At 40.9% G+C, this 13067-nt stretch overlaps 1 long non-coding RNA gene across 1 annotated transcript in view; it reads left to right on the top strand.

Annotated features, from left to right (window-relative positions):
- The window catches only part of LOC104007909 (uncharacterized), a 378770-nt gene extending 366176 nt beyond the window's left edge, over positions 1-12594 (top strand). The window contains exons 3-4 of the long non-coding RNA XR_010148715.1: positions 3278-3379; positions 12155-12594. This is a non-coding gene — a long non-coding RNA (uncharacterized LOC104007909). The remainder of the gene's footprint in view (positions 1-3277; positions 3380-12154) is intronic.
- Positions 12595-13067: the final 473 nt, after the last annotated feature.

The raw sequence follows: 13067 nt of genomic DNA, 5'->3' as shown, positions 1-13067 counted from the left end.
CCCAGTAGGGACTCTATGTGGAGGCTCCAACCCAACATTTCCCTTCTGTACTGACCTAGCAGAGGTTCTCTATAAGGGTCCCACCCCTGCAGCAAACTTTTGCCTGGGTATCCAGGCTTTTATATACATCTTCGGAAATCTAGGCAGAGGTTCCCAAACCTCAATTCTTGACTTCTGTGCACCCGCAGGGTCAACACCATGTGGAAGCTGCCAAGGCCTGGGGCTTCCACCCTCTGAAGCAACAGCTCGAGCTGTACCTTGGCCCCTTTTAATCACGGCTGGAGTGGCTGGGACACAGGCCACCAAATCCCTAGAGTACACACAACACAGGGGCCCTGGGCCTGGCCCAGGAAACCATTTTCTCTTAGGCTTCCAAGCCTATGATGGGAGGGGCTGCCGTTAAGACCTCTGCCATGCCCTGGAGACATTTTCCTCTTTGTCTTGGGAATTAACGTTTGGCTCCTCGTTACTTATGAAAATTTCTGCAGCTGGCTTGAATTTCTCCTCAGAAAATGGGTTTTTCTTTTCTATCACATTGTCAGGCTGCAATTTTCCAAACTTTTATGCTCTGTTTCTTTTATAAAACTGAATGCCTTTTAACCCAAATCACTTCTTGAATGCTTTGCTGTTTAGAAATTTCTTCCAGCAGATACTCTAAATCATCTCTCTCAAGTTCAAAGTTCTACAAATCTCTAGGGCAGGGACAAAATACCACCAGTCTCTTTGCTCCAAAGGTAACAAGAGTCACCTTTGCTTTCAGTTCCCAACAAGTTCCTCATCTCCATCTGAGACCACCTCAACCTGGACCTTATTGTCCATATTGCTATCTGGCTTTTGGTCAATGCCATTCAACAAGTCTCTAGGAAGTTCCAAAGTTTCCCACATTTTTCTGTCTTCTACTGAGCCCTCCAAACTGTTCCAACCTCTGCCTATTACCCAGTTCCAAAGTTGCTTCCACATTTTCATGTATCTTTTCAGTAGCATCCCACTCTACTGGTACCAATTTACAGTATTAGTCTGTTTTCACACTACTGATACAGACATAACTGAGACGGGGCAATTTACAAAAGAAAGAGATTTATTTGACTTAACTGTTCCACGTGGCTGGAGAGAGCTCACAGTCATGGCAGAAGGTGAAAGGCATGTCCCACATCTCAGCAGACAAGAGAAGAAGAGGGCTTGTGCAGGAAAACTCCCCCTTAAAATAAACATCAGATCTCATGAGACTTACCATCACAAGAATAGCATGGGAAAGACCTGCCCCTGTGATTCAATTACCTCCCACCATGTCCCTCCCACAATACACGGGAATTCAAGATGAGATTTGGGTGGGGACACAGCCAAACCATATCAAGGATGAATGAAGCAGGGTCCCATCTTGAGAAAAAGTGGAAGAGAAAACACAGAGACACACATACAGTTACTATTCAACAAGTGCTTAATTAAAATCCCAGGATAACTTTGAAGTCTAACCGAGTAGGAATTGAATTGAAATACAGATCCTGGTCCCATTACAAATACCACCAAAATGTCCCATTCCTTCCAGGTGAGGCATGCAAGCACTGTTGACAACACAGCTAAAGTTGCCTTCAGCAACCCTCAGCAGAAAATGCAGGTGACAGATCTTAGTTCTTCTTGGAACTTTTGTTTTTGCTAAACTAGATTTCAAAATAGTGTTTGCACAGGACTGTGGAGACATGTCAATTTCTGGATTGCCAGGATATTTTTAGATAGATGCTGAGTTAGAGAAAAGAGTAGTAATTGATTTGGGGTGAATATTTATATCTTTTCAACACCTTATTTGTAACTTTCCATGCAATTTTTCTATTATCTATTTTCAAAGTGAACTTAGAATTAGTTTTAAAAGTTATTGATGCATACTAAAACCATAACAGCATAGGTTCTACAGATTTAATAAAACTTCCAAAAATAATGACTATTAAATTGCAAATATAAGTGCATACTCCTAAATAAGCCCCTAATGGTATTCACTATGAAAGAGATTTTTGTATTAGATAAGTGTATTTTGGTCATACTCACAGAATTTTAGTTTCTGAACATAACTTATTATGAGACATTTTCTTCTATTACATAAAATTTTCAATCAATCCATCCCTGCATCTCTTCACAGAATTTCACTCAAGTACTACTGCCTTAAAAAAGTGATATTTCACATTACATTGCCTCTTCTCACCTCTTCAACAGCTTTCTCTGATGGATGAGAATACAGTAGCACTTTTCAACATGAGAAGCCTGCCTTATATAAATCTTCAGTTCACTATTAAACAACTATCAATGGATTAAGAATATTTTTTCAATTTGGAGCTTTGCCAACAAAAAAGAGTCACATTGTAAAATATTTAGAGGCTTATTCTCAGCCAAATGTGAATGATCAAGTCCTGAAGCACAGCCTCAATAAGTCCTGAGAACATATACCCCAGGTGGTTGGCTTACAGCTTGATTTTATACATTTTAGGGGGACAGAAGTTACAGGCAGAGACATAGGCCAATACGTGTAAGGTGTACATTGATTCCTGTTAGAAAAGCAGAATATGGAGAAGTGAAGTCTTCCAGGTCTTGGGTGGTTTAAATATTTCACGATTGATAATTGGTTGAAACTTCTGCCTGAAGTGTTGAAGTCAGCAGAAAGAAACGTTTGTAGTTAAGATAAGGGGAGACCGTGGAAGCCAAGGTTCTTGTTATGTAGGTGAAGCCTCCAGGTAGCAGGCTTCAGAGAGAATAGATGGTAAATGTCTCTTATCGGACTCTAAAATGTGCTAGATTTAAGAGTCTAATCTCAATCTTTCTCTAATCTTAATCTTTAATCTAATTTTAATCTTTAAGAATTAACTCTCTCCTGGATCAGGAAAGGACCTGGGAAGGAAAGAGCCTTCTGTACAGAATGTAGATTTTCTCCATCAGACAACTTTACAGGTCCATTTCAAAATATGTCCAAAAAATATAGTTTGGGGAAAAATACTTCAATTTTTTTCAGAGCCTACTGTCTGTCATGTGATGCTATACCAGAGTCAGGTTGGAATCTGGTATCTTATTTGCTACAGAGTCTGTTTTGTCAATCTTAAGATCTCTATTTTAATGTTAATGTTGGTAAGTTATGCCTGAATCCCAAAGGGAGGAGGGTATAATGAGGCAGGTCTGATTCCCCTTTCCATTGCCACCTGAACTAGTTTTTCGGTTTACTTTGGAATGCCCTTGGCCAAGAAGAGGCATCCGTTCAGTCAACTGGGGGCCTTAGAATTTTATTTTTGGCTTGCAGCTTGATACAACTGACTGGTGTTCGTGTATTGAAGGTGAGGATGTAGAAGGACTATTTGCCCTGGTCTCCTGGGAATAGATATTTATGCAACCAGTCACAGAGGTAAGACTAAAAGCAGCAGATGTCTATCATACAATTTTAAACTTGTGTCTTGCTAAGAAAAATTTAGAAACAAGGCAAAGCATGATTGTATGTTCTTTAATACCATGCATTGCTCAACAGGTCTGATGAAGGGTCATCAGACTCTCTAGGGAAAGGTAACTGAGTTCGCACAATTGATTGGGGTCCAGATATTTACAATTCTGAGAAACCAATAAGGTGTGATAAATTTCTTTGCTGGCTCTAAGATAAGATAAGCCACAGATTATGTTTCATTACTCTGTGGCATATTCATCATTTAATATCTAATTTAGTAATCATACTTTAGCATTCCTGAATTGCCCATTTGCTGTAAGAATCTCAATTTTTCATAGTCTCCTTTTTAACTGGTGTCATTTTTCCTGCATTAATCAAATGAAACTTTGGCATACGTTTCCTATATGTCGTGTGGAGTTGGTGTTAATATGCTTTAAAATTATATTTGTCTACCTGTTTCCAGACCACACTGCCTATATTGAACTATACCTAAAAATATTCATAAATCTCTTAATACCATCGTGAATGGCTCATATGGCATTGTGTTTGTTAACAGCATTAAGTTCTTCATTGAAAATATTTAAAATATGGCACAATTTTTATATCTCTGTTTTAGCATTTCTTTATTTTTAACATATCAGGAATGACTCAAAAAATGAAAGAGGCACTGGTTTCTCTTACCTTCTGAGAGACCCTGGTTCATCATCACCTTCTGTCATGTGCCAGTAGACTTGAGAAAGTCTCTTCTGGTTGCTAAACTATCAATGGGATTTTAAAGCCTTATTGAGCATTGAGAAACATTAACATTCAGCCCCCTTTTCTTTCCTGAAATAAGAACTTAGGAATGTCCCAAGGGGAAAGAAACCTTTCCCTTTGATTTTGTTTTTTATGTCTCTCTTAGAGGCTGAGTACTATTAACACCTGACATCAAAGTCACAGGCCAAAAGCATGACCTTCCTCAAAGGAATTCTGAAGAAAATCACCTTTCAAAAGTGGCCAGTTATGGCCATGGAATTTGGTGAATCTAAAGGTGGAGATTAGAGTCTGGAGCTCTGCCTTCTAGGGCTGCTGATCACCTCACTGAGATTTGTGCAGTGTACTTCTGCTGGGAAGAACCACTACAGCAGCCTTGAACAATGACACGTTCAGCCGTCCAAAGCTGAACTCATGATGCTTTCTTTATTGTCTTTCACCTCACTCAGTGGCACCTATTTTCTCATGATAAACCTCAGAGTCAATTTTAAAATACTGTTTTCTTCTGACTCAGCCTGGTAAAGCCCCAGGAATTCTACAACCTAAATATCTCTTGAATTCATTCATGCCTCCCCACATCCACTGCCACCAGCAAATGTAAGACAACATTATTTCTCTCCTGAAAGACAGCCATAGTTTTCTAACTGACCTACCTTTTACCTTCCTCCAATTTTGGTAAACATAAATTGATAACCTTTCATGTGCTCACTGATCCCTCATAGTGAAGCCCTGTGTGACACGGCCTGTAAGGCCTCAGATGACTTATGCCCGTGTATCTCTCCAAGCTCATCCCCCCATTCTTCTCTCCAGCTCCATTAAGATACCTTAAGTTCCTTGACTATGCCAGGTCTTTTGCTACCCCAGGGCCTTTTTTTTTTTTTTTTTTTGAGGCAGAATTTCGCTCTTGTTGCCCCCCAAGGCTGGAGTGCAATGGTGAGATCTCGACTCACCGCAACCTCCACCTCCCGGGTTCAAGTGATTCTCCTGCCTCAGCCTCCTGAGTAGCTGGGATTACAGGCATGCACCACCATGCTTTGCTAATTTTTTGTATTTTTAGTATAGATGGGGTTTCTCCATGTTCTTTAGGCTGGTCTCGAGCTCCCTACCTGAGATGATCCGCCCACCTTGGCCTCCCAAAGTGCTGGGATTACAGGCGTGAGCCACCACATCCAGCCCCCAGGGCTTTTAGCCTGCTCTTCCCTCTGCTAAGAACACTCTTTTCTCCTTGCCCCCTTAGGGATGACTTCTCTGAACCCCTCGGCTGGGTCAGAACCCCTCGTTACAAGTTCTCATCTCACTCCACATTTGTCTATCAAACCATTTACCACAATTGGCATGGTAGCAGGATCTCAGTGTTTGAATATTCAGTGTATCATTGATATGTGGAAATATATTGCTTTTCTTCTTTTTTTCTGCGTTTGCTACAAAAAGAGTCATTTTTTCCATTTGGCATGCAAAAATGACTCTTCTCGGATCACAGTGAAATTGTTCCTCCCTCCCTCCACTCTTTCCACCTCATGCAGGCCAGGCAATTCTAATGACCAAGGGCATCCTACTCTTGAGAGAAGAGAAACATTTTCTGTTGGAAATGATTTAGGAGAAGTTCTGATAGGGGATCAAATTTTTCCTGATGGAAGAGGTTCCATTGGAGCATTCATTAATGTTGAGGTAAAACATTAATAGCCCAAGGGTAGGAACTTGGGACACCTGGAGGCAGGATCAAGTTGCTAATAAGGAGAGGCTTCTGAGAGGCACTGGGCTAAGCCCAATTAGTTGACTGTGAGAATATCTGCTGCCAGGATGTGTCTGACATGTGGACTGAGAAAAGAGCCATAGAGAGAGTGGCAAGCCCAGTAGGCTGCCTTCCTGCAGGTGGCATTTCCAGGTCACCTGCACCCAGGCTACTCTCTCCAACCCCCATGTAAGGAGAGCTTCAGGGCATTTCTAAACCCCAGGGGATCTCTAGAACCCTATGGAAGACTAAGGAGGAATGAGACTTCTTTAGAGCCTGACTGGGTGCTCAAAAGCACTCCAGGCTGACCTGGAGCAGAAACTGTTGTATAATTTATTAATGATTTGTTTGCTATCTGGGCGTCTTCCACTTCACTCAGCAGAATGTAACTTCCAAGAGAGTGGGAAGGTATCTGTCCTGATCACCACTGTACAACACACCTGATGCAGCAGTTGGCTCACAACTCTCGTTGAATATCTCAATTGGCCTCAATTCAGCACCTAGAAAATGGGGAGATTGGGTCCTGTTACTGGTTCTTGTGATGATTTGAGCCTCAGAAGTGCATCTAATTTAAAAAGAATCTGACTTAGCGTCCCAATATGAATATCAATTAAAAATGAGTTTGCTCTGACTGAGTCAGCAATGGGGATTCGTCCCTCAACATCTCAGTCGACCCTAAACCTACTGTTATGTGACCTAGCTGAAATTTTACTCCACCTTAATTCTGCTTATCTTTAAGAAACAGGATGCTTGCAATTAGAAGTTTCCCCTGGCGACCAAATTGGCTGAAACTGGAAGGATCCAAGACGGCAGCTCACTTGACCTCTGCAGAACCTCTAACTTCATTATAATCTAATTTCCATGCTAAATGACCTTCCCTCCAGCCCATGACTATTGACAATCACCATGACAATGACTGGAAGAAACCATAAAAGGACAAAAAGGAAGGCAGCACGCTGGTCCTGAGAAATTGTCTGCCCATTTCCGGAAAAGACATGAATATTCCTATCCTTGCTTTTAATACCCAACACCTACATTTAAGGTGCCCCATATCTGTGGCTTCCTAGCTCTCATGAACTGAGAAGTTGATTTGTGAGCCACGCTCCTGCTTCTCAGTTCCACGGCCATCAAATGAAGCCTGCATTGCCTGACAATCACTTTTGGTTTCACATATTGGCTTCATGACACCAAACAAAGAAAGACCCCATCTTTTGGAGGACTGGCTTTGTCAGTAACACTATCTCTTCCTTCCTCAAGGCATCCCCTCCTGGGCCCCTTGGAACATCACCCAACAACCCTGGGACTGAATCATCTCTTAATGAGCCTGTTTTAAGTCACATAAAGCTTTCTAGTTGATACAGGACAGGTGAGCCCCAAAACCGGGGCTTAGCCCAGGAGAGTTCTTGGCTTTTCCCAGGAAAGAATTCAAGGGCGAGCTGGTGGTGCTGGGCAACTTTTATTAAAGTGGCAGTGTACAGCAGCAGCAGAGGTACTGCTCCTAGTGAAGCAGGGCTACCTACAGGCAGTGCACCCAGAGCAGCAGCTCAGAGGCAGTTCTTTAGTCATATTTATGCAAATTAAGGGGCAGATTATGTGGACATTTCTAGAAAAAGGATGGTAACTTTCAGATTGTCAAGTCATTGGCTTGGAAAGGGACAGTAACTTCTAGGTGTTGCCATGGCAATGGGAAACTGACATGCACACTAGTGGGCATGTCTTGTGGAGAGGTTACCTCTTCCCTGTTTTAGCTAGTCCTCAATCTGGTCCAGTGTCCAAGCCCTGCCTCTGGAGTTGAGTCCTGCCTCCTACCTCACAGTTACAACATGCTTTCCAGTGTCCTATTCTTACTACAGTGGTGACCATCCTGTTCGAAGACTCTCTGAAGTTAGTGTGCCAGGAAAGTGAGCTAAGACAATGGCAAGCCATAATAGTCTTAAGGATGATGTCTGAGGCAGGAATTCTTGGCCCCAAACACAGATTCGTTAGCACACTGTGATGCACTAATTCTGGTATTCCAACAAAATAGAGAAAGGTAACCCATGGCTATGGGCTGTCTCACACTCTCGAGGTGGTCAGAAAAGTTCAACTTAGCCAGTTCCTACTTTGGACAGAGAGGCCTGCCTGGCTTTTTGGATTAGCTATGGTATTAGACATCCTGGCCTCATCTTAAATTTCCTGCCCTCTCGAGAATGAATGTGGGAACTCCTTTCTGCAGAGTCTGGGCTCCATATGCATCCTCCTCCCACTGCATTCATCAAACCCACTATCTGCCATAAGTGTACGGACCCCAGTCAAATCTTGCACTTCACCAAGACCTGTCACTACTCTGCTCTCCTCCTCTTTTACTTACTCTTAATCACTGGTTTTCAGACTAAAGGGAGAGTCTCAGCTAAGTAAAGATGACATTGTTCATAATACATTTCCCAACATGCTGGGACCAGATTTTTAGCATAATGCCAGCCCCTTATGACAGACATGCATATTAACTAAGCCCATGATCTGTAAGAAATTAAAGGGGATTAGAGCTAATCACTTGTTGCAGGAGAGTAAGTTTTATATTGAAAATATGACCCATGGCCAGCATCTCACCCTAATATAGCTGATATAGAGCAAAACCTGGATTCTGTGCTTCTAAAATTCATGAATGCTTAGAAAGAGGCCAAAATTCTCCAGACTGTAAGAGAAACCTGCCTCTGCGTCTTCATAGGTAAAGATCACTGTGGTTATGCTTTTAGGTCTTGATCGAATATTTGTAGAGCCCTGTAAATATGTGCTTTTTTATTGAAAAACAATTATGTTGCTCTATAGCTGCACTCTGAAAATATTTCTGTCTGACAATAGATGTACTTTGATTTATCTTCATAAGAACAACTTTTACAGACCCTAATTGTTCTGATTGAAAACTACGACTTCCAAATTCTTTTAGGAAGAGGAATACTTTTTCAATCAACCCCCCCAAAGCTGTTTCCTGACTTATTCCCCTACCCTCTCTTTCCCACTTGTGCTTTTTTCCAATGAGCAAGATTTAATCACGCCATTATACTATACACTAATGAGAAAATTGAGGCTCATGGCTGGTAGGTGGCAAAGCCAGCAATTGAAGTCACATCTGCCAATTTCCAAAGGATGTGTTTTTTGCTATCTTTTGGAATGAATCATCTATAAAATGCTTCCCCTGTCAAGGTTCTGTTTTTATTTTTTTTCATTACTTTTAATTCAGCCCATTTACCTACTTTCCAACCCCCTCCCCACACCACCTTCACATTAAGCCACCTTTTTTTTCCTTCTGTTCCTATTTTGAAAAGGCAGACAAAGCTATAGAAAAAGAAAAATTGATTAAAGAGAGGATTGGAATGTAAACATAATTGTCTTTATTCTCCATCAATTGCCCTGGATATTAGAAGATCCCATGAGCTTTCCAAACAACTACCCTAGCCTAAATTTGTTAGTCATAAAACAATTTCCTGATTTCCTGAGGGACCATTACTTTTTGTGAAGCTAATATTCCACATTAGGACTCTTTTACTATGAAATCTCATTAAATTTGGCTCAAATAATTGGGAAAGTGCAAAAATGTCTCTGCATTGGAAGAAATGATTTTTTACAGCATCTATGAAGAAACTAACATGCTAAGCAAGTAATAGTGTAAACAAGGGACATGTTTGACCTACTTTAAGCAACAAATATTTAAAGAACTGTGGTATATGAACAATTTATGTGTTAACTCAGTGCTTCCCAAACATCTGTCATTCACATAACATGCTTGGAGTTTCACCATATCTTGAATCACATGTACTGCTTCAGGAATACTTTGCTTTATATCTACTCTCATTTTTCGATAAATAAATATATTTCCAGAGGAAACTTTATGTCACCAGGTAAATGAAAATAAGAGTCAGTTCATAAATAAAAGCTATCAGTAAACATTAATTCAAATGAAACAGTACAAGTTATTAATTTCTGGCTAGATGTTGTCTATTGATGGCTCCAGGCTGAAGAATTATTTTCTCTTTCTTTACATATTTTTAAGGGTGATTGGCAAAGGTTAGCAAAGTGTGAATCAATAGCTGTGCACTGAGCCTTCCTCAGGGAATCAAAATGTATGAAGGGAATTAAAAATGTGATTTTTTTTGCTATGCAATTTTATAGTATTTAATACATCATGCCCTTAAAACCCCAAATAATCTTTCATGTCACTAGCTCTTTGTTTTCCTCACCCCGAGAATCCAGTGAATTTCATTCACTGGCTCACTCATTTATTCACTCACATTTTCTCTATAGGCAGGACCATCAGATCTCCTTGTAGATATTTTATTTCTGGTAAATTTCAGAACTTAAATGTCACAAGATTACATTCCTTTAAAATACTCCATAATTCATATCCTTAATACTTTGCAGTGACCCTCCGAGATGTCTCCTCCCCTTCAAATCAGCCATATTAATTCCATGTTTCAGTGCAAACAATGAAAGTTAAAGAAGTTTGGACGTCTTTCCTGACAATTCATCATGCAGTTGCCCTGTGCTGCATTCAATAAACAAATCCTCATTCACTGGGTTAATTGCAACAATAACTAGAATTTCTACAGGAATATTCTCCTTCTGGAAGGACCTTGTTATTCATTTTAGAGGTGCCTGGGACCCCTCCCTCCTATTAGTGACATCTGATTTCCTTCACACCAACATAAGGCAAGTGATGGAAGTGACAAGAACTGGTTATTGGGCAGATTCTTTAGGGCAACATGGAGAGCAAGGTGTATGGGTAGAATCCCATTTTTACAAGGCAAAAGCTAAAACGGGTCTGCATGTAAGCATGAAATAGGGTAAATGTTTTATTATTATTATTATTATTATTATTATTATTTTAATAATAATAATAGAGAAGGACAGGGTTTTGCTCTGTTGCCCAGGCTAGAGTGCAGTAGTACAATCATAGCTCCTTACTGCAACCTCGAACTTCCGGACTCAAGTGATCCTCTTGCCTCAGCCTCCCAAGTAGCTAGAACTATAGGCATGCACCACTGTGCTCAATTCATTTTTTGATTTTTTTTTTTAAAGAGACGACGGGCTCACTAATGTTGCCCAGGCTGGTCTTGAACTCCTGGTCTTACTTGATCCCTCTGCTTTTGGCTTCCCAAAGTGCTGAGATTACAGGCATGAGCCACCATATCTGGCCAAGGGTGAACTTTTAAGTATTGTTACTGAGGTATGCATAATTCCTGTAAGCAATTGAACAATTCAATACTTCTGAATCCTTAAACCTCCAGAGAGCAAGGAACTTAAACTTGCCAATTAATGGATTTTTCGATACCCCAGTTGCTTCCTGTGAATGAGGCACTTGCCCTCCCAAGTTTAGCACAGTCTCTTTGGGGTCGCTAAACGGTGAATTTAAAATTTAACTTTCCTCCTCCTCATCCTCTTCCTAAGGTGATGTCTGGCAAGGCTCTCACCTAGAATCAAGGCAAGTTTATGCCTCTAGCAAACAGGAGAGTCGGTCATGTTCAAGGCAATGCAAGAACTCCTCCCTCCCTTCGTTCCCTCCTTCCTTTCTTCTTTCCTCTCCCCCTCCTTCCTTCCCCCGCCCCTTTCTTTTTTTCCAGTGCTGCTGTTTGGTCTTTGGTGTTTTTCTTATTTGTGATGGACCATTTTTCTTAGGTTCTGTGTTTTCTGCCAGCAAGGCCCAGGCCAACTTTTATGATTTATGTTGTGTCTTCTTTATTGCTGTTAAAAAGCAAATGAAGTAAATGTGATTATGTTCAGAAAACCAAAGAATCACCACCACTGACTCATTTTTGTGAGTTCTGCAATCTTATATTTTAACCTCTTGGAAGAAAAATTCAAAACTAAAAGGTAGAACCCAGAATACCCAGTTGCCTCTCGCCTGTCCTTCTGCATGTTCAGCCATTCTGACAGCGAGAAAGAAACCAGGGCACATCTGCCAGGACCCATGTTTAGAATACAGGTATATTTCAATAAAATTTAAGTATGTTTGAAACATGTAAACTGTATATATCTAAGGTATATTTAATAATGAAGAAATAGGAAAAAACGGGATTATAAAAATGGAGGTGTATTTTACATATTTAATTCATAAATAGAAGTTATAATGTGATCAGGCAATTATGCTATTCAGAAAAACTTTTAATAATTTATCGAAAGTATTGATTTATCACAGAAAGAAATATGAAGTCTGAGAACAAAATTTAAGATCAGAGTTGTATGATGAGTGTCTCCTTTCAATCTCCCTTGTGCTTCTTTAGGACTCTGTATAACTTTGTCCAGGGATGACATCAAAATGATGGTTGAGGCCTCTGGTGGACGTGAAGTTCCATCCAATGGCCATCATCTAGGCCTTGCTCCAGGTAAGCCTGGCCTTGCTCCACCATTGGGGTCAGAGTTGTGCATGTGGAAATGCAAAGAGAGCAGATCTGAATGCCTTTCCCTCATCTTGCTTTCCCTTCTTGGAAGGGCATTGATGTCTCTCAACCATAAGTACTGCCCATGGCACCAGAGGTCCTGCCCTCCCATGCTGCCCACCTCCCTGTGCAACCTGGTGGGCTTCACTCAGATTCACAAGTTCTGCCTCATCCTCTCTTACAACATGACATGCTCTTCTCCTCAAAGATCTATACAAATGTTGAAAGGAAGCAAGACACATCAACGTATTGTAGCAAAGAAACAAGGTGCAACTAGCACGACCCCCAGCTTAAAAAGAACAAGAAGGGGGAAAGGTATGAATTCCACTTGAGGTTGAAAAACAATGCCAGAGCTCCCTCATCCATTGTTCCATCCACAGGCATATGGTGGCCCTTGAAGGTGTGGTCATATTTATGTGGCTTGGTAGACATGCTGTGGACTGAGAAGTAGACCCAGTAAATAGGCCCCACCTGTAAAATTTTCTTGAGCAAAATTCTAACAGAAATGAATCTTTTCTAGAGAAGTTTTCTGAAGAAACTCCAAGTGGGCATTGATCCACTTGGGAATACTTGTTAAAGGAGGAAATAGCAAAGTGACATAAAGGCTTTCAGAAAGACCACGTCGAAATGATGTAGAAATTTTTAGCAAGAGTATGAGGAGAAATGTGGGAAAATGGAGTCAGGTGACCCGGCCTTGGGCTGAATCCTCTTTGTGGTTAAGGGAGGATTAGGAGTATGGAGCTGGGTCAAGAAGGTG

The sequence above is a fragment of the Pan troglodytes genome, chromosome 11 (genome assembly GCF_028858775.2).
Source record: "Pan troglodytes isolate AG18354 chromosome 11, NHGRI_mPanTro3-v2.0_pri, whole genome shotgun sequence".
Lineage (NCBI taxonomy): Eukaryota > Metazoa > Chordata > Mammalia > Primates > Hominidae > Pan > Pan troglodytes.
This window is presented reverse-complemented; position numbering and strand designations above follow the sequence as displayed.